At 35.9% G+C, this 22,564-nt stretch overlaps 1 long non-coding RNA gene across 3 annotated transcripts; it reads left to right on the forward strand.

Moving 5' to 3' along the window:
• Positions 1–889: 889 nt before the first annotated feature.
• On the forward strand, positions 890–21,808 carry LOC145779917 (uncharacterized). Of its 3 annotated transcripts, XR_014290577.1 has the most exons (4): positions 890–968; positions 16,404–16,451; positions 17,159–20,899; positions 21,179–21,808. It is a non-coding gene; the product is annotated as an uncharacterized LOC145779917 (long non-coding RNA). The 3 variants fall into 3 exon arrangements; XR_014290576.1 differs by lacking the exon at positions 890–968 and having other exon boundaries at positions 15,099–16,451; XR_014290578.1 differs by lacking the exon at positions 890–968 and having other exon boundaries at positions 15,099–16,451; positions 17,159–20,894.
• Positions 21,809–22,564: the final 756 nt, after the last annotated feature.

Raw genomic sequence — 22,564 nt, forward strand, 5'->3', positions numbered from 1 at the left:
GACATCACTAAAGATGCCCGGCGGCGGACCGTCTGAAAAACGTATCTAGGCTTCTAGAAGGTAGAAGCAGTTTCTGTAACAGCTACAAGTGCTGAAAGCTTCAAGCTTCAATATAATAATTTCTTCGAATCACCGATTTGTGCAATCAATCCGCTCCATAGCTCCCCAGACAGCAAACCAACTGTTTTTTGCATTGATTCAACGTCTACAAAAGTTGGATCAATGTAAAAATTGATTGAATTGCTGTTTGGGTCAGTAGTTGAAGCCCGACTTTGTGCACGAAAAAAACATAACATCAAGCGGCGCTGGTTCGACTCTCGGGGTGTGCGCTTGAGCAACGCATATCAGGACTGCTCTCCATTCAGCGGCACTTAATCTATGGAATAACTTCCCAGCAAGAACACTTCAACAATCGGAAACTTCACTCTGTCAATCTCGGTAACCGGCCCTGCGTCAAAAGCCTCTACAGTCTACAAGTATGCGAATTACCTATCAAGGCTTTGTCAGTCCGAGGATCCAAGATTCATAAAAACAAAACCAAACCAATCCCAGTAGGCTACAAACATTGAAAAAGTTTCACTTTATAACAGGGGAACATCATGTGACTTTTCTTTGAAAAACGATGGGCTTTGTTTCCAGGAGCAAAGGGCTTGACAAACAAACAGAAGTTTAAAAAAACCTTATATTTTTTGTCATGCTACAATTCCTTGAGACGTCTGTTCAACCTTTGGGTTATTTGTAGGGGAATCCCCAGTGGGGAGATATGATACGCATGACCAAGAAGTGGCATTTTGTTATTTATAACTTTGCAGCTGAATAGCCTACAACGGAGATTTTAATTTTTGCAAATGGATTTAAGTTTTACGCTTGTTTTCGTTCTTTTTGAAAGGGTGTAGCCTAGTTAGCAATTTGAAGTAGTTTGTTGCCAAAATTGCTTCTGTCGAGAAGAGCAGCAAAAGAAACTGAATGTAAGTTATTTGATTTGAAGATTTTGAACAGAGCGTTGGAATGTGCAGTAGTTTAATCACATAACCATGCGCGACAATGCAGAAAACCTGCTTGTTTTCTATAAAGATTATGACGCATGAATCTTTACAAATAAGATTATACTTTGCTCGGTGCTGGTTTAGGATCGGCCGCCTTGGTTAGTGACGTCACAAAAATCTGTGACGTCATGCAAAAAAACGCAACTACTTTTAGGAAGGGTGTAAAAACGCGGAATAGAAGTAAAAGCGGAATGCCTATTGATTTTTAAATATTTGTAGGCATTATTATTGATCTAGCGCTAACTTAAACTGTTACTATTTTGTACCAATTCTCAGCAATTCATTTTTACAATAAAAATACTTGCTTTATTAACGTAACAACTTTCACGTTTATATGTTATATACAAAACGAGCAATCGTGGTTCAGTATAAGCCGCCCACAGTTTGCTGTGATCGATGAATACTGCCTCCACCAAATATGCTGTAGCTTTCTCATTTCTGCTCGGATTTTAACAATTTTACTATCGTTGGATGGCATTATGCTTCATCTACCCAAATGGATTAATTGCCAATCTAAAGTAGGCACTATATTTATGTAGCGCTAACTTAAACTTTACTATATTGTAACAATTCTCAGCAATTCAATTTTTACAATAAAAATACCAAACCAACACAAATTAAAAGAGTATGTCTTGTTTTATTAACCTAACAACTTTCACGTTTATATGTTATCTACAAAACGAGAAATCGTTGTTCAAACGTAACCGCTCAACGAAGCGTTTTTCCAATGCATTTTTCAAGGCGATTCGATCATGGTTCAGTATAAGCCGCCCACAGTTTGCTGTGATCGATGAATACTGCCTCCACCAAATATGCTGTAGCTTTCTCATTTCTGCTCGGATTCTAACAATTTTACTGTTGTTGGATGGCATTATGCTTCATCTACTCGAATGGATTAATTGCCAATCTAAAGTAGGCATTACATTTATGTAGCGCTAACTTAAACTTTACTATTTTGTACCAATTCTCAGCAATTCATTTTTTACAATAAAAATATCAAACCAACACAAATTAAAAGAGTATGTCTTGGTTTATTCATATGTTAACTTTCACATTTATATCTAATCCACAAAACGAACAATCGTTGTTCAAACGTAACCGCTCGACGAAGCTTTTTTCCAATGCATTTTTCAAGGCGATTCGATCGTGGTTCAGTATAAGCCGCCCACAGTTTTATGTGATCGATCAATATTGCCTCCACCAAATATGCTGTAGCTTTCACATTTATGCTCGGATTTTAACAATTTTACTATCGTTGGATGGCATTATGCTTCATCTACCCGAATGGATTAATTGCCAGTTTAAAGTAGGCATTATATTTATGTAGCGGGTAACTTAAACTTTACTATTTTGTACCAATTCTCAGCAATTCAATTTTTACAATAAAAATACCAAACCAACACAAATTAAAAGAGTATGTCTTGTTTTATTAACCTAACAACTTTCACGTTTATATGTTATCTACAAAACGAGAAATCGTTGTTCAAACGTAACCGCTTGACGAAGCTTTTTTCCAATGCATTTTTCAAGGCGATTCGATCGTGGTTCAGTATAAGCCGCCCACAGTTTGCTGTGATCGATGAATACTGCCTCCACCAAATATGCTGTAGCTTTCTCATTTCTGCTCGGATTCTAACAATTTTACTATCGTTGGATGGCATTATGCTTCATCTACTCGAATGCATTAATTGCCAATCTAAAGTAGGCATTACATTTATGTAGCGCTAACTTAAACTTTACTATTTTGTACCAATTCTCAGCAATTCATTTTTTACAATAAAAATACCAAACCAACACAAATTAAAAGAGTATGTCTTGGTTTATTCATATGTTAACTTTCACATTTATATCTAATCCACAAAACGAACAATCGTTGTTCAAACGTAACCGCTCGACGAAGCTTTTTTCCAATGCATTTTTCAAGGCGATTCGATCGTGGTTCAGTATAAGCCGCCCACAGTTTTATGTGATCGATCAATATTGCCTCCACCAAATATGCTGTAGCTTTCACATTTATGCTCGGATTTTAACAATTTTACTATCGTTGGATGGCATTATGCTTCATCTACCCGAATGGATTAATTGCCAGTTTAAAGTAGGCATTATATTTATGTAGCGGGTAACTTAAACTTTACTATTTTGTACCAATTCTCAGCAATTCAATTTTTACAATAAAAATACCAAACCAACACAAATTAAAAGAGTATGTCTTGTTTTATTAACCTAACAACTTTCACGTTTATATGTTATCTACAAAACGAGAAATCGTTGTTCAAACGTAACCGCTTGACGAAGCTTTTTTCCAATGCATTTTTCAAGGCGATTCGATCGTGGTTCAGTATAAGCCGCCCACAGTTTGCTGTGATCGATGAATACTGCCTCCACCAAATATGCTGTAGCTTTCTCATTTCTGCTCGGATTCTAACAATTTTACTATCGTTGGATGGCATTATGCTTCATCTACTCGAATGCATTAATTGCCAATCTAAAGTAGGCATTACATTTATGTAGCGCTAACTTAAACTTTACTATTTTGTACCAATTCTCAGCAATTCATTTTTTACAATAAAAATATCAAACCAACACAAATTAAAAGAGTATGTCTTGGTTTATTCATATGTTAACTTTCACATTTATATCTAATCCACAAAACGAACAATCGTTGTTCAAACGTAACCGCTCGACGAAGCTTTTTTTCAATGCATTTTTCAAGGCGATTCGATCGTGGTTCAGTATAAGCCGCCCACAGTTTTATGTGATCGATCAATATTGCCTCCACCAAATATGCTGTAGCTTTCACATTTATGCTCGGATTTTGACAATATTCCTATCGTTGGAAAGCATGATGCCTCACCTACCCGAATGGATTAATTGCCAGTTTAAAGTAGGCATTACATTTATGTAGCGCTAACTTAAACTTTACTATTTTGTACCAATTCTCAGCAATTCATTTTTTATAATAAAAATACCAAATCAACACAAATTAAAAGAGTATGTCTTGGTTTATTCACCTAACAACTTTCACGTTTATATGTTATCTAAAAAACGAGAAATCGTTGTTCAAACGTAACCGCTCGACGAAGCTTTTTACCAAAACAATGCAAACACTAAGCGATCAATTTCGAGTGTTCATTGTTAGCCGCCCACAGTTTCATGTGATCGGTGAATACTGCCTCCACCAAGTATGCTGTAGCTTTCTCATTTCTGCTCGGATTTTAACAATATTCCTATCGTTGGAAAGCATGATGCCTCATCTACCCGAATGCATTAATTGGCAGTCTAAAGTAGGCAATACATTTATGTAGCGCTAACTTAAACTTTACTATTTTGTACCAATTCTCAGCAATTCAATTTTTACAATAAAAATACCAAATCAACACAAATTAAAAGAGTATGTCTTGCTTTATTACCCTAACAACTTTCACGTTTATATGTTATCTACAAAACGAGAAATCGTTGTTCAAACGTAACCGCTCGACGAAGCTTTTTTCCAATGCATTTTTCAAGGCGATTCGATCGTGGTTCAGTATAAGCCGCCCACAGTTTGCTGTGATCGATGAATACTGCCTCCACCAAATATGCTGTAGCTTTCTCATTTCGGCTCGGATTCTAACAATTGTACTATCGTTGGATGGCATTATGCTTCATCTACTCGAATGGATTAATTGCCAATCTAAAATAGGCATTACATTTATGTAGTGCTAACTTAAACTTTACTATTTTGTACCAATTCTCAGCAATTCATTTTTTACAATAAAAATACCAAACCAACACAAATTAAAAGAGTATGTCTTGGATTATTCATATGTTAACTTTCACATTTATATTTAATCCACAAAACGAGCAATCGTTGTTCAAACGTAACCGCTCGACGAAGCTTTTTTTCAATGCATTTTTCAAGGCGATTCGATCGTGGTTCAATATAAGCCGCCCACAGTTTCACGTGATCAATGAATACTGCCTCCACCAAATATGCTGTAGCTTTCTCTATTCTGCTCGGATTTTAACAATTTTTCTATCGTTGGATGGCATTATGTTTCATCTACCCGAATGGATTAATTGCCAGTCTAAAGTAGGCATTATATTTATGTAGCGCTAACTTAAACTTTACTATTTTGTACCAATTCTCAGCAATTCAATTTTTACAATAAAAATACCAAACCAACACAAATTAAAAGAGTATGTCTTGTTTTATTAACCTAACAACTTTCACGTTTATATGTTATCTACAAAACGAGAAATCGTTGTTCAAACGTAACCGCTTGACGAAGCTTTTTTCCAATGCATTTTTCAAGGCGATTCGATCGTGGTTCAGTATAAGCCGCCCACAGTTTGCTGTGATCGATGAATACTGCCTCCACCAAATATGCTGTAGCTTTCTCATTTCTGCTCGGATTCTAACAATTTTACTATCGTTGGATGGCATTATGCTTCATCTACTCGAATGCATTAATTGCCAATCTAAAGTAGGCATTACATTTATGTAGCGCTAACTTAAACTTTACTATTTTGTACCAATTCTCAGCAATTCATTTTTTACAATAAAAATATCAAACCAACACAAATTAAAAGAGTATGTCTTGGTTTATTCATATGTTAACTTTCACATTTATATCTAATCCACAAAACGAACAATCGTTGTTCAAACGTAACCGCTCGACGAAGCTTTTTTCCAATGCATTTTTCAAGGCGATTCGATCGTGGTTCAGTATAAGCCGCCCACAGTTTTATGTGATCGATCAATATTGCATCCACCAAATATGCTGTAGCTTTCACATTTATGCTCGGATTTTGACAATATTACTATCGTTGGAAAGCATGATGCCTCACCTACCCGAATGGATTAATTGCCAGTTTAAAGTAGGCATTATATTGATCTAGCGCTAACTTAAACTTTACTATTTTGTACCAATTCTCAGCAATTCATTTTTTATAATAAAAATACCAAATCAACACAAATTAAAAGAGTATGTCTTGGTTTATTCACCTAAAAACTTTCACGTTTATATGTTATCTAAAAAATGAGAAATCGTTGTTCAAACGTAACCGCTCGACGAAGCTTTTTACCAAAACAATGCAAACACTAAGCGATCAATTTCGAGTGTTCATTGTTAGCTGCCCACAGTTTCATGTGATCGGTGAATACTGCCTCCACCAAGTATGCTGTAGCTTTCTCATTTCTGCTCGGATTTTAACAATATTCCTATCGTTGGAAAGCATGATGCCTCATGTACCCGAATGCATTAATTGGCAGTCTAAAGTAGGCAATACATTTATGTAGCGCTAACTTAAACTTTACTATTTTGTACCAATTCTCAGCAATTCAATTTTTACAATAAAAATACCAAATCAACACAAATTAAATGAGTATGCCTTGCTTTATTACCCTAACAACTTTCACGTTTATATGTTATCTACAAAACGAGAAATCATTGTTCAAACGTAACCGCTCGACGAAGCTTTTTTCCAATACATTTTTCAAGGCGATTCGATCGTGGTTCAGTATAAGCCGCCCACAGTTTGCTGTGATCGATGAATACTGCCTCCACCAAATATGCTGTAGCTTTCTCATTTCTGCTCGGATTCTAACAATTGTACTATCGTTGGATGGCATTATGCTTCATCTACTCGAATGGATTAATTGCTAATCTAAAATAGGCATTACATTTATGTAGCGCTAACTTAAACTTTACTATTTTGTACCAATTCTCAGCAATTCATTTTTTACAATAAAAATATCAAACCAACACAAATTAAAAGAGTATGTCTTGGTTTATTCATATGTTAACTTTCACATTTATATCTAATCCACAAAACGAACAATCGTTGTTCAAACGTAACCGCTCGACGAAGCTTTTTTCCAATGCATTTTTCAAGGCGATTCGATCGTGGTTCAGTATAAGCCGCCCACAGTTTTATGTGATCGATCAATATTGCATCCACCAAATATGCTGTAGCTTTCACATTTATGCTCGGATTTTGACAATATTACTATCGTTGGAAAGCATGATGCCTCACCTACCCGAATGGATTAATTGCCAGTTTAAAGTAGGCATTATATTGATCTAGCGCTAACTTAAACTTTACTATTTTGTACCAATTCTCAGCAATTCATTTTTTATAATAAAAATACCAAATCAACACAAATTAAAAGAGTATGTCTTGGTTTATTCACCTAACAACTTTCACGTTTATATGTTATCTAAAAAATGAGAAATCGTTGTTCAAACGTAACCGCTCGACGAAGCTTTTTACCAAAACAATGCAAACACTAAGCGATCAATTTCGAGTGTTCATTGTTAGCTGCCCACAGTTTCATGTGATCGGTGAATACTGCCTCCACCAAGTATGCTGTAGCTTTCTCATTTCTGCTCGGATTTTAACAATATTCCTATCGTTGGAAAGCATGATGCCTCATCTACCCGAATGCATTAATTGGCAGTCTAAAGTAGGCAATACATTTATGTAGCGCTAACTTAAACTTTACTATTTTGTACCAATTCTCAGCAATTCAATTTTTACAATAAAAATACCAAATCAACACAAATTAAATGAGTATGCCTTGCTTTATTACCCTAACAACTTTCACGTTTATATGTTATCTACAAAACGAGAAATCATTGTTCAAACGTAACCGCTCGACGAAGCTTTTTTCCAATACATTTTTCAAGGCGATTCGATCGTGGTTCAGTATAAGCCGCCCACAGTTTGCTGTGATCGATGAATACTGCCTCCACCAAATATGCTGTAGCTTTCTCATTTCTGCTCGGATTCTAACAATTGTACTATCGTTGGATGGCATTATGCTTTACATCTACTCGAATGGATTAATTGCTAATCTAAAATAGGCATTACATTTATGTAGCGCTAACTTAAACTTTACTATTTTGTACCAATTCTCAGCAATTCATTTTTTACAATAAAAATACCAAACCAACACAAATTAAAAGAGTATGTCTTGGATTATTCATATGTTAACTTTCACATTTATATTTAATCCACAAAACGAGCAATCGTTGTTCAAACGTAACCGCTCGACGAAGCTTTTTTTCAATGCATTTTTCAAGGCGATTCGATCGTGGTTCAATATAAGCCGCCCACAGTTTCACGTGATCGATGAATACTGCCTCCACCAAATGTGCTGTAGCTTTCTCATTTCTGCTCGGATTTTAACAATTTTACTATCGTTGGATGGCATTATGTTTCATCTACCCGAATGGATTAATTGCCAGTCTAAAGTAGGCATTATATTTATGTAGCGCTAACTTAAACTTTACTATTTTTTACCAATTCTCAGCAATTCATTTTTTACAATAAAAATACCAAATCAACACAAATTAAAAGAGTATGTTTTGCTTTATTCACCTAACAACTTTCACGTTTATATGTTATCTAAAAAACGAGAAATCGTTGTTCAAACGTAACCGCTCGACGAAGCTTTTTACCAAAACAATGCAAACACAAAGCGATCAGTTTCGAGTGTTCATTACAAGCCGCCCACAGTTTGATGCGATCGGTGATAGTGCCTCCACCAAACATGCTGTAGCTTTCTCATTTCTGCTCGGATTCTAACAATTTTACTATCGTTGGATGGCATTATGCTTCATCTACTCGAATGGATTAATTGTTAATCTAAAGTAGGCATTACATTTATGTAGCGCTAACTTAAACTTTACTATTTTGTACCAATTCTCAGCAATTCATTTTTTACAATAAAAATACCAAATCAACAACACAAGTTAAAAGAGTATGTCTTGGATTATTCATATGTTAACTTTCACATTTATATCTAATCCACAAAACGAGAAATCGTTGTTGAAACGTAGCCGCTCGATGAAGCTTTTTTGACAATTTTACTGACGTTGGAAAGCACGATACTGCATCTACCCGAATCAATTGGTTGCATGTCCATTGTCCAAGGCAGTAGCGTATTTAGGGGGGAGAATAAAGGGCGATGGCCTCCCCCTAATGATCAGGTAAAAAAATAAAATACAAATTTTGCAAAAAAAAAAGTTGTAGCGCAATAATTGCTTGGATGATTCATCCTAGCGCGGGGGGCGGGGTATACTTTTTGCAATGTAATTTATCAACAGTTTTTCTTCCTTTTCTTGACAATTGCATGGCACAAATTCACGATAGATTCAATGAGCACTGCTCAGCTTTTAAAGTCAGCACATTTCTGCCTTCATTGATTCTTGAAGATGAGGACTGCACGATCGACGAGATTTTCGACTTCTACCATGGAATGCTGGATGTTGAACCAAGCAATTGCTTTGCAGCTACTATTGAATTGCGAAGATGGAGAGCGAATTGGCTTGCAGTTTCTGTGGATAATCGACCTGCGACTCTTGTGGATGCGTATCAAGCGGCTGAACAACTCGGCACTTATCCGATTATCCATAAATTATTACTTCGAATCTTTGCTACGCTTCCAGTTACAACTGCCTCCAATGAGCGATGTTTCAGTTCAATAAAGTACCTGAAAAATTATTACCGCACGACCATGACCGAGCCACGTTTGGATGGTCTAGCTCAGATGTATTTAAATAAGGATATTGTACTCGAGCATGATGCAGTCATTGATATATTTGCCAAGCACAGCCATCGCATTAAAATGTAAATTGTCATTGCGAATCGCAGAGAATGTTCAAAAGGTATTCGAGGTCGGGAGGACTAACTTATTGTTTATGTTCTGAAGTGTTTCATATCTTTTGTTGGTTCATTGATCGGAACAGTAACTTACTTCTGCGGATTCGCTCTTGATTTTGGACCCTCTCTCCCCTTATCTGACAGTTTCAGCTAACCCCCTCCCCCCGTTCTGACCCATCATATGACATTTTGATATACCCCACCCCTATTTAAAGGCTCAAACAAGTCTAATTTCAACCCAAGTAGAAAAAATTTAAACCAATTAACTGCCATTTTCATCAAGTTTGAGCTTTCTGTGTAGTACCGTTGACTACCCCGTGTGTACTACCCCCAGACCCCCTTTGGACTCCAGCCGCCGATTCAGCCGCTGCGCGGCTGACTGACTGTAGATGAAGCCTAATGCCATCCAACGATAGTAAAATTGTTAGAATCCGAGCAGAAATGAGAAAGCTACAGCATATTTGGTGGAGGCAGTATTCATCGATCACAGCAAACTGTGGGCGGCTTATACTGAACCACGATCGAATCGCCTTGAAAAATGCATTGGAAAAACGCTTCGTCGAGCGGTTACGTTTGAACAACGATTTCTCGTTTTGTGGATAACATATAAACGTGAAAGTTGTTAGGTTAATAAAACAAGACATACTCTTTTAATTTGTGTTGGTTTGGTATTTTTATTGTAAAAATTGAATTGCTGAGAATTGGTACAAAATAGTAAAGTTTAAGTTAGCGCTAGATCAATATAATGCATACTTAAAACTTGCAACCAATGAATTCGGATAGATGCAGTATCGTGCATTCCAACGATGGTAAAATTTCTCAAATCCGAGCAGAAATGAGAAAGCTACAGCACATTTGGTGGAGGCAGTATTCATCGATCACAGCAAACTGTGGGCGGCTTGTAATGAACACTGGAAACTGATCGCTTTGTGTTTGCAATGTTTTGGTAAAAAGCTTCGTCGAGCGGTTACGTTTGAACAACGATTGCTCGTTTTGTGGATTAGATATAAATGTGAAAGTTAACATTTGAATAAACCAAGACATACTCTTTTTAATTTGTGTTAGTTTGGTATTTTTATTGTAATAAATGAATTGCTGAGAATTGGTACAAAATAGTAAAGTTTAAGTTAGCGCTACATAAATGTAATGCCTACTTTAGATTGGCAATTAATCCATTCAAGTAGATGAAGCATAATGCCATCCAACGATAGTAAAATTGTTAAAATCCGAGCAGAAATGAGAAAGCTACAGCATATTTGGTGGAGGCAGTATTCATCGATCACAGCAAACTGTGGGCGGCTTATACTGAACCACGATCGAATCGCCTTGAAAAATGCATTGGAAAAAAGCTTCGTCGAGCGGTTACGTTTGAACAACGATTTCTCGTTTTGTAGATAACATATAAACGTGAAAGTTGTTAGGTTAATAAACCAAGACATACTCTTTTAATTTGTGTTGGTTTGGTATTTTTATTGTAAAAATTGAATTGCTGAGAATTGGTACAAAATAGTAAAGTTTAAGTTAGCGCTACATAGATATAATGCCTACTTTAGATTGGCAATTAATCTATTCGGGTAGATGAAGCATAATGCCATCCAACGATAGTAAAATTGTTAAAATCCGAGCAGAAATGAGAAAGCTACAGCACATTTGGTGGAGGCAGTATTCACCGATCACATCAAACTGTGGGCGGCTTGTAATGAACACTCGAAACTGATCGCTTTGTGTTTGCATTGTTTTGGTAAAAAGCTTCGTCGAGCGGTTACGTTTGAACAACGATTGCTCGTTTTGTGGATTAGATATAAATGTGAAAGTTAACATATGAATAAAGCAAGACATACTCTTTTAATTTGTGTTGGTTTGGTATTTTTATTGTAAAAAATGAATTGCTGAGAATTGGTACAAAATAGTAAAGTTTAAACCATCAGTTATTGGCTCCAGTGTTTATTTGTGAATTAGGATTAACTGATTCGTATAGATGAAGCATAATGCCATCCAACGATAGTAAAATTGTTAAAATCCGAGCAGAAATGAGAAAGCTACAGCATATTTGGTGGAGGCACTATTCACCGATCACATCAAACTGTGGGCGGCTTATACTGGACCACGATCGAATCGCCTTGAAAAATGCATTGGAAAAAAGCTTCTTCGAGTGGTTACGTTTGAACAACGATTGCTCGTTTTGTGGATTAGATATAAATGTGAAAGTTAACATATGAATAAACCAAGACATACTCTTTTAATTTGTGTTGGTTTGGTGTTTTTATTGTAAAAAATGAATTGCTGAAAATTGGTACAAAATAGTAAAGTTTAAGTTAGCGCTAGATCAATATAATGCCTACTTTCAACTTGCAACTGATGAATTCGGATAGATGCAGTATCGTGCTTTCCAACGATGGTAAAATTTCTCAAATCCGAGCAGAAATGAGAAAGCTACAGCACATTTGGTGGAGGCAGTATTCATCGATCACAGCAAACTGTGGGCGGCTTGTAATGAATACTGGAAACTGATCGCTTTGTGTTTGCATTGTTTTGGTAAAAAGCTTCGTCGAGCGGTTACGTTTGAACAACGATTGCTCGTTTTGTGGATTAGATATAAATGTGAAAGTTAACATTTGACTAAAGCAAGACATACTCTTTTAATTTGTGTTGGTTTGGTATTTTTATTGTAAAAAATGAATTGCTGAGAATTGGTACAAAATAGTAAAGTTTAAGTTAGCGCTACATAAATGTAATGCCTACTTTAGATTGGCAATTAATCCATTCGAGTAGATGAAGCATAATGCCATCCAACAACAGTAAAATTGTTAGAATCCGAGCAGAAATGAGAAAGCTACAGCATATTTGGTGGAGGCAGTATTCATCGATCACAGCAAACTGTGGGCGGCTTATACTGAACCATGATCGAATCGCCTTGAAAAATGCATTGGAAAAACGCTTCGTTGAGCGGTTACGTTTGAACAACGATTTCTCGTTTTGTAGATAACATATAAACGTGAAAGTTGTTAGGTTAATAAAACAAGACATACTCTTTTAATTTGTGTTGGTTTGGTATTTTTATTGTAAAAATTGAATTGCTGAGAATTGTTACAATATAGTAAAGTTTAAGTTAGCGCTACATAAATATAGTGCCTACTTTAGATTGGCAATTAATCCATTTGGGTAGATGAAGCATAATGCCATCCAACGATAGTAAAATTGTTAAAATCCGAGCAGAAATGAGAAAGCTACAGCATATTTGGTGGAGGCAGTATTCATCGATCACAGCAAACTGTGGGCGGCTTATACTGAACCACGATTGCTCGTTTTGTATATAACATATAAACGTGAAAGTTGTTACGTTAATAAAGCAAGTATTTTTATTGTAAAAATGAATTGCTGTGAATTGGTACAAAATAGTAACAGTTTAAGTTAGCGCTAGATCAATAATAATGCCTACAAATATTTAAAAATCAATAGGCATTCCGCTTTTACTTCTATTCCGCGTTTTTGCACCCTTCCTAAAAGTAGTTGCGTTTTTTTGCATGACGTCACAGATTTTTGTGACGTCACTAACCAAGGCGGCCGATCCTAAACCAGCACCCTTTGCTCTTGAATCAAACGTTGTTGAAACTTAAATTGGGAATTGCCTTTCCTTCCACAGTCTGCTTAATCTTCAACAATCAGAAGGTATGAGCTTGGAACGGCACCAACCCATTACGTGACCGTCGCTGTACATAAAAACTATCACTTTTTGACGTTAGTTTATCAGGGCCGATAATATTAGGGCCCATAATACCAAGGGATCAAGTTACCGGCAACTACGCTGTGCGGTGTCCTCAATATCCCACTTGACAGATTGATTTGGATTTTAACTGATTTGAACTTTCTCAAAGTTGGTCACATTCATAAAACCGTAATTTAAAAAGGGTGTTAACTGTAACGGAAGACTGGCAACGATTAATATTACAGCACAACAAAATCGACAATTTTACAATCTTTGGTTATGTTTTCGTACTGACACATGGCTTGCGTGACAGCTTATAGAGCTCGTTTAAAACCAGGAACTAGAGCACTCGAGTGAAAGACGTCGCGTGAAGTGATTGATTGGAAATAGAGGATGGTGATTAGAGTTGTAAATGCAAAAAAAACGAACCGCTTTTTTTAAAAAAAAACGTGTTTTTTTTCAAAAAAAAACTTGGGCCAAAAAAAACACGCGTTTTTTGTTGTTTTTTTTTGTTTATTTTCATATTTTTCTGGAAAAGTTGCAAACTTTTTACAATTTACAGCTTGGTTTCATTATAGTGCTCTTGAAAAACATTAAACTAGTAAAATTGGTTTTATTGGTGTGCTGAAATTCCTAAGTGTGTGTGCTTGGCAGCAGCATATGTTTTTTGCATAGCCCTATAGCCTACGGTTGTTTAACTTTCTTTTTCATTCTCAGGCATGTTTGTGGCAGTAGACCTGACAAACATTGAATTAATGCAATTTGATACATGACATAATGTAGATAAATTAATTTCTTTTTCCTTTTATGGAAGTGCCCTTTATGGAAAGTAGCCTACGATGTTAGTATACCGGTAGGCCTACTGGTTATTCTTGTAAGCTACACACTCAATGGGTTGACGAAATTTTGGCAAAAACAAGATGGCAGTATTCAGAACACACATTACTGTACCTTGTTTGTGGTAATTTACTAATGCAAGCTATTGCCAATAGCTTGTTTAAAGCTATTGCCAATAGCCATGTTGACTATTGCTAGTAACTACCAACCATGAATGAAGAAATTTCCCCTTTAAAGTGGAGTTTTTCAGCACTGCTCAGTGTTCACATAGTGAATAAATGCTTCATAATACTTTTCCTGACAAGAATAAAGTTTTACCCATATTCCCACAATGCAGGATAAAGATACAAAACAAACATCAAAGATGAAAACTTATTTTATTTGGGAACTACGCTGGAGTAGAAAGGAGTGAGAATTGATCTCTTGTCGTTACGCACCAATAAAACTATGATGCGTAACTTTGTTTTTATTGGGTAGAGGAAAGATTGATGAAAAGTTTGGCAAAAACAGAAAAGTGCTAAAGTCTCAAAGTCCTGAAAACTACAGTACAGTAGTTCAATTTGGATGGATAGGTGCAACCATACTTCTTTTAAAAATGTCTATGACAGCACAATGGTGTGATTAAGGAAAAACAAACATGACTATGACATCACAAAGGAGTATTGAACCTCTTCAGGGAAAATAAAAAACATCAAAATGTTTCCATCTTTCATTACATTTAAATATGATTTGGGCTAAAAGTTGGGACTTTAGCACTACACTGCTTTTGCCAAACTTTTCATCAATCTTTCCTCTACCCGATTAAAAAAAAATAATTTTTTTTAAAGTTACACATCATGGTTTTATTGGTGTGTAACGACAAGAGGTTGATTTCTTTTTATCTGAAAAAGTAGTCGCCAAAACTTGTTTTAATGTTCATAAACAGATAGCCCACCCCAGAAAACATGGGGTAGAGCTAAAAATTATCCAAATATGTTGAGCGGTTCTTGAGATATTGCCATTTTTCTATTGCTCCTTATCTAGGATGCCACCTAGTGGCTAAGGCTACTTTACTTGTAACTCGAGAACCGCTTGTGTGATTTTCATCAAGTTTGCACCAAATGCACATCAACTGGAACAACCTCTTGACGTTGTACTGGAAAAGGTGTGGAGTGCTGGTCAAAAGTGCCTTTGTTAAGTAGAAAAACAGGACACTGACCACCTGGTCCTAACATGCCCATTAACCAAAATCCCAGGTGGCTTCGAAACTGTACACAAGTGTGGTACTGCATTTAACAACTGGCTGGACCAAATTACAGACATTACTTGAGATGTGCCAACCATAGGACACTGTTACTACTATTTGAGACAGTGAGAAATCTTTATGGCTCGTGTGTTGAGACTTGGGATCTACAAAATTGCAATAAAAAAATAGGCCTATACCAGACATATAGTCTGATTTAAAGTAAGTTATACGAGTTATGAGACTGTTTCTTTGTTGAAAGAGACGCTATTGCAATAAGTTTACCCTAATTGCTGCATATTGTGACATTTAATGTCAAAATAGGTAAAAAAAACAAAAAAAAAGAATAAAAACAAAAAAAACAATAATAAACAAAAAAAACGAGCTCGTTTTTTTTAAAAACAAAAAAAACCGTTTTTTTTACATCTCTAATGGTGAATAATGGACCTTACCCTAACCCTTACCCTAATAATAACCGTTACCCTTACAAGAATTTCTCACATAGAACATATTCAAGGGACGTGTCTCGAAATACGGACAGAAAGATTTTGGATTTAACAGTGTATCACAATTTGCTTTCCAATTCAAGCCCGAATTATTTGATAAGCTTTCCTATTGTTAAAACCTCACCCAGGAAAACCGTCTGTCTGTTTCAAGCGCTTGATTGAACGGTCTCCAAAAGTTATTTAATGTTCAAAAATTTAAAAAATCTTTAAAAGTTGAAACACAAGTTTTTCAAAATTCTAAATTATTGGCAAAATGTTTGTTTTATTCCACTTAACTTACTCAGAGCAACTACTAATTGTTGACCGGATACGAATAAAACCGCCTTTAAGCAGTTCCCGCGTTCAGCACTGAAACGTAGGCTACTGTCTACAAAAAACAGATTGATTTTTAGATATCAATTGTCAAAGACATGATAATGCTGTTGAAAAACTTTCAGAAACGTCAACCCGCAAGATGGGAATGGTTTTGAGGAAATTTATTGAAGGTGAGTTTTCGAAGTCAGCTCATTTTAGATACGATATTAATTTTATAACTAATAGTTCGATATAACTTTAACGCATGTTGTACAAAACAATACGAAAATAAAGCGCAATTCATCTTCTATGTCCTGGTGTATTTAAAAAGTCCATGCAGTAGGCTATGTGTATTGTGTATCCTGCAGTAAATCTACAAATCCTCGACCATTAACATTGCAGGGTTGCCTGCATATTTTTTAAGGTTCATGATGTTTATTAAAACAACATTCAACGCAGACTTAGCCTACTTTTAATTAATTTGTAAAGGAATTAATTTTTCTTCTACAACACATAGACGCCCTTACTTGAAAGTTAAAGTGCTTTGGTGCTTTGCCAGTTGAGGCTGCAGGTTTCAATCACCCTGGAATCAGAAAACAGTCTAATTATGAGCAATTTGAGCATGATCTGTCTTAACGGCTGAAAGTAGCGGCCATTAGGCGACGAAGGCCCATGGTCTGTAACATTGACCAAGGGTAAAATTGAATCCATCTGGAAATGATTTTAGGAGTTCAGAATCATTTTAGGGGGTAAGAACTGCAAGGAACATTACAACGTTAGAAGTGTTTTTTTTTGGAGAATTAAAAGTTTTCATTAGTAGGGGTCCCAAATTATCCTCTAAATGGGCCTGTCTGCAGTTTACATTTTGCATGTCTCTTATAATTCAATTGTACTTCAGTATTCAGTTGTGAAGTCACAATCAACATCTCCATTACCACAAAGGAATCTACGCGATCCTCTGATATATCCTACAAAGGGCCTTGTTGTGGAATAAGGGATGTGCTTACAAGTGGTGTTGTGAAGGAGCTCATAAACCATGTGGCGAATGATAGCAGTGCGGGAGCTGTGGTAAATATCATGAAAAGCAACTGCTACCTCCAAATGCAGGCCTGAACTCAATGAAGGACTTGATCACCTACTATCACAGTAGGTCGCCTGTGTGACTGTATGACGAAATATTGAACTTTTTAATTTTCTTGTAGTTTTAGTAAAAAAAACATATCGACCGTTAGGGTCATAGTCACTCTATTATTGTATATTTACTCGTTTGACGCTTAGGCCACTTCAACTTTATATTGCTGTACAGCAGATGCCCAGTTGTCTTTGGAGCGATGAACGACCTCAACTGTGTTGACATTTCACATTGTTTCAGGCTTGTTGCGTCACCAGAAAAAGGCAATGGCGGCACCAATAATTTGTAACGTCTTGCAACTTTGTAATTTTCCTAATTTTTTCTATAATTTGTTGTATCTTTTATGCCTGAAACAAACAAAAACAAACAAGTTAGAAACTGATACGGAAACACTGTGATTCAACTAGAAGTAGGTGGGAGAGAGGTTGGAAGGGCGCCATGGCAACGCTTTTTGCATGGTTGAGTGCACACCATGACATGCGTAGAGTGAGCTCCATTCGGAGACCTATTTGTTTTCTGTCGCATAAAAATTTGTGACAAGATTTTTATCGTGAAACTTCATTATTTGTGTTTACGTCATCATACTTTGTTGTATGAATGAGTAAAACGAAAATGTTTTCGCCACAGTGTTAAATGGCACATGGCAAAACTACGAGCATTAAATATATTATGCTCTATTTAAAAAGTTTATGTTAGGCTATAGTCTATACAGTATTTATATTATAGCCTATCTATGTTTCACATTTTTATCCTAATCGGATAGTGAGCTACTTGCTCAATAATGCCTCTATGGAAAGTACACGGTAGCATAAAAAAATTTGCTATCGCCGTACAAGTACTGGGCTACAATGCCAATGAAATATTTATCACATCGGTGAAACGTATCGGCCCAATTTAATGGCCGAAATTATTTTGAAATCCCTTTTATGATTATTGAAAAATTGTTCTTATCTTTTATATTTCACGGCAATTTAACGTCAAAAGACGCTAGTGGTCGGTTTTATAGTTGGTATTATTATTATTCCGAGTCATTGAAGGATTTCATCTTTCACGCTCTTGAAAGAAAAGCGTTCTTGCTGTTCAAACATTGTTTGATACAACACGTTCTAAATACTATGTTCAACTTTACAGAGTGATCATTGGCTCAAAAGCTTCAAGCTATTATGCTGTAGTCGCATAGAAGTGTATGGCACATTGGCCAAAGTAGTGTGTAATTATTACTTAAATTTTTAGTAATTTTACACTATTACTGTATATAAAAAAAAACTGTTGCTACTGTGGTGTAGGCCTAGCCCTACTACAAGTCTACAACCACTGCGAGCTTCAATAAAAATATGTCAGTGCAATACGACAAAAGTTGCAGCTTTGTCTTTTCCAAGCATTCTTCCATTTTTTTCTTCTTGTTGAATCATATTTTTACCTTTTTGCATTTTGTTATTCTACAAGGTGATGCCAGCTGTCAAACTGCCTCTTTATGTCGTAATGGTCGAGTTTCATGTCGCATTTAAACATTTCTAATATACAGTACGTCATAGCTAGTTCCTGTAGTACTTTTGTATTTGAACTACTAGAGTACTAGACCTACTATTCGTTCATGAGTTTGCAAAATGAGACATGCAAGGCATAACAAACCTTTTCTTTCTGACACAATCAGTTGTCAACAAAAGTTACATTACCGTGTTACTGTACAGCAATATATTTCACCCAACGCTCTTTGGAAGTAGGCCAAGTGTGAACTTTTAAAATCTGAATATTCGAGTGTTTTTTCACAATCCCGCCAAGTTATTTCACAATTACCGCTGTAAACATTATGAGCTTACAACTTATGCATTTTTGTACTTTTGAAAGAACTGAGGTGCTAAGTTCGTGTTTTCCATGCAATTGTTGGATTCCATTGTTGTCTGTTGCTATTGTTCATTATATTGCTGTATTGTTATGTGAGGTTAAATAAGGAAGCCTATCTCAGACAGCTAAATCTGTCATTTTTACAACGTCTGCACACGTTGAATCAATGTAAAAGACAGATATTTTTGTCTAGTTACTTACTTTATTGGCAAACAATGATGCACTATTTTGTAACAGGCTGCAATGACGCGTGAATGCTCGAAAGAGAAAATATGCTCCCATCTGCTCGAAGTTCGATTATTTGTCTTAGAACATTTTATGCAGAATTGTAAAAAGCGAAAATTTCGCTTTTGTTTCTTGCCGAAGTGATATGAGTTGTAAAAACATGTTTTCATTTCTGTATTTACGATACAAAAGCTTCTTTATACTTCATCAAGGATGTACGTGCAAGTATCATTGTAACTGGTCTTCTACGGTATAATATGATATTAATCGTTTTCAAGATTATTAACACAAATAAATAATTGATATCAAAATAAACAGCTTTTGCAAAGTTGATGCTAACGAAGAATTCATCCCAAAAAATTCACGTCTCTACGAGTCCTCCTTTGAGTATATGGGCCAAGGATTTACGTCTTTCGCACCAAGCCTTCTGCCATGTTGGATGAAAGAAAATACAACCAATGATGATGTGGTCTGTGGTCTATTTCGTGGCACCACACTGGCAATAAAAGGAAGATACCATTTGTCATTGGTGCACGGTTGAGCAGCAAAGCGTGACACCTGTACGAAAGATTGTTGAAAGGTCAATCACGAAAGGGACTGATCAGGGGAGAGGATATTTGCGTCGGGGACGAAGAAATGGAGTTTACTTGCATTGGATCTCTAATGCGCTTTCCACTTGCGGTCCACTCTTTATTCATCATAATCGCTGAGCAGAAGTTGAGCGTTTGAAAGCGTGAAGGTAATTCTTGAGTTCCTGCATGAAATCGAAAAGAAACTCAAACAGCAAGATGAAGACAATGCAGCATTGATAATCTAGATGATGATTGTGAACGAATAATTCCGACGAAGTAACTTTTCTTCCTCTTTGAAGATGCTTCAGTAAAAGAAACCAGACGTCAATGGAGTTGTACCTACTGTCTTTGTGCCATATCGCCATAGGCCTCGCAATCACGTCTCTGTTTCAAACCTTTCATACTTTTCAAGTGTTTTTCAACTTAATTTTTTTTCATGTTACTTGATTGCGAGACTAACAGCGCCAGATACGTGTGATCCATCGTATTGCATTTTGTCATTTACAGTTCCATGTTGTGTTTATCGCCTGCAGTTGGCCAATAATGTTGTTGCATAATTATCTGGCATGATGAGAACATAAATTGGCAAAATTCGAAGCAGAGTTTAATTTGACTTCTTCTTGGTGTCTATTTTGTAATTATCATCGTTATGTTTTGGAAGTGGCTGAAGTAAATAAGTTAAATAATAGACAATGATAACTCCACACAGGTAATCGCACTTTCTGGTGCTCATTCTACTTATAATATATGTTGCACTCTGTAGACAAGGTTAGGATTGTTTGTAACAGTACTAAACTGCTGAATAACTGAAATAGTGACGTCACAAGAAATCCAATTGTTTGTCCACAAAAGTCAAAGAAGTAAGGTTAGTTTTATAATTTAAAAAAATATTACAAACTTTTATTTTGAAGATTATAAATTTAAAAATTAATGTTGTTTTCAGACCTTCTTTAGTTTTTTCAAGTTTGTTAAATATTCTTGAACAGACGAAGAACCAACCTCTGACATGTAAAATTTTGTTTTCACATTAGGAAAATCCTGCAGGCCTAAATTTTATTTAGTTCTTTATCACAGCTGTTGCATTTATTTTTATCGCTTTTAAAAAACAACACAAAGTTTTATAACATGTTTTGTTTCAAAACAGAAACGATTCGTGACACAATGGACATCCATCTGTGTACGATCATCCGGGTAACAACGCTCTTTGGAAAGTCTCGAATCATTGATGTGGCCGACAATCTATCATACATCGGCCCGCCAGACGGCGCTGCTGAGTATTTGCAATCGGACGAGTTCCAGAAGAGAGTGGAAGGAGCCATTCTCAACGCCAAGGTTGGAAGAATCAGATCAGTACAATTGGTCATAAAGCACAAAGAAGAATCGATTATAAAATAGAGAAGATGGTGACGAAACAAATGGTGGCAAAAGACTTTACAGCTAAAATAGCTGTACGTTATAAAATCATTGCCTGCACTTGCAAACAAAGTCTGTAATGCAATTTGCCGCATATTCACTGAATGAATGAGAATGGGAGTTTTGCGTTAAATCCAACAATTTCGGACAAGAATGATTTAGTTTTTGGAAAGATTGAAATCAAATAAAAAAACAAAGATATAAGAAACACAATTGACTCAAAGAAAGTTCAAGTGTTGTGCAACTATGTTGTTTGTGACGTCACCGCTAAATCTAATAATCGATGTTTGTATCAAACTTGAAACTAAGTTATTGTTTGTATGTGTAGCATATACTTGCGACAATATAAGCTAACTGTATCTATCTTGTGGTTTGATTTTACCTTTTAGTGTTTTTTTACGTGAAGATCTGTCGCCTGTTTATGGAAATAAGTGGGTTATAACTTAATAGCCTATAGACCCATTGCCAGGGCTGTTGAGAGAACTTCGGAGTCCGGACCCCAAAACCTTTAAAAGGCAAGGTAAGTAATCGCAAAACGACCTTGTATGACTGTCACTGAGACCTGAAATGTCCTTCCACAACTTCAATGCTTCATTAACAGCGTTAACTATTGTCTTTCCGGTAGGTACAAACAAATTCAACAAAACTTAGGTGTAAATAGACACCAAGACTTTTATATATTAATCTGAAGAAATGACGAACTTCAGAAAGTCTGAAAATTATATTTTCTAAATAATTTGTCAGCCTACCCATCAGTCAAACTCAATTGCAAACACTTATTAATTGTAAAATGCTGCCACTACATGAACTTTATCCAAATATCTTTATGTTATAACTAGAGATGTAGGCCTACCGATACCAATATTTTGGCCGATACCGATCCCGATATCACTTTTTTAGGCCGATACTGATACCGATATTTTGGCCGATACTTTGGTGTTACAAAAAGAAGCAATGTTGGTATTTGCAAGGAATTAGGCTATATCAAATGCTAAGTTTTACCTTATTTGCATAAAACTATTAAAAAAGGCTTTCAATTGGCATAATTTATTAAAGATTCAAGACTCCAATCTCAACCGCATTGTTGTGTCATAATAGTAGGTTTTAGTAATGAAAG

This window comes from Aplidium turbinatum, chromosome 11 (assembly GCF_918807975.1).
Source record: "Aplidium turbinatum chromosome 11, kaAplTurb1.1, whole genome shotgun sequence".
Classification (NCBI taxonomy): Eukaryota; Metazoa; Chordata; class Ascidiacea; order Aplousobranchia; family Polyclinidae; genus Aplidium; species Aplidium turbinatum.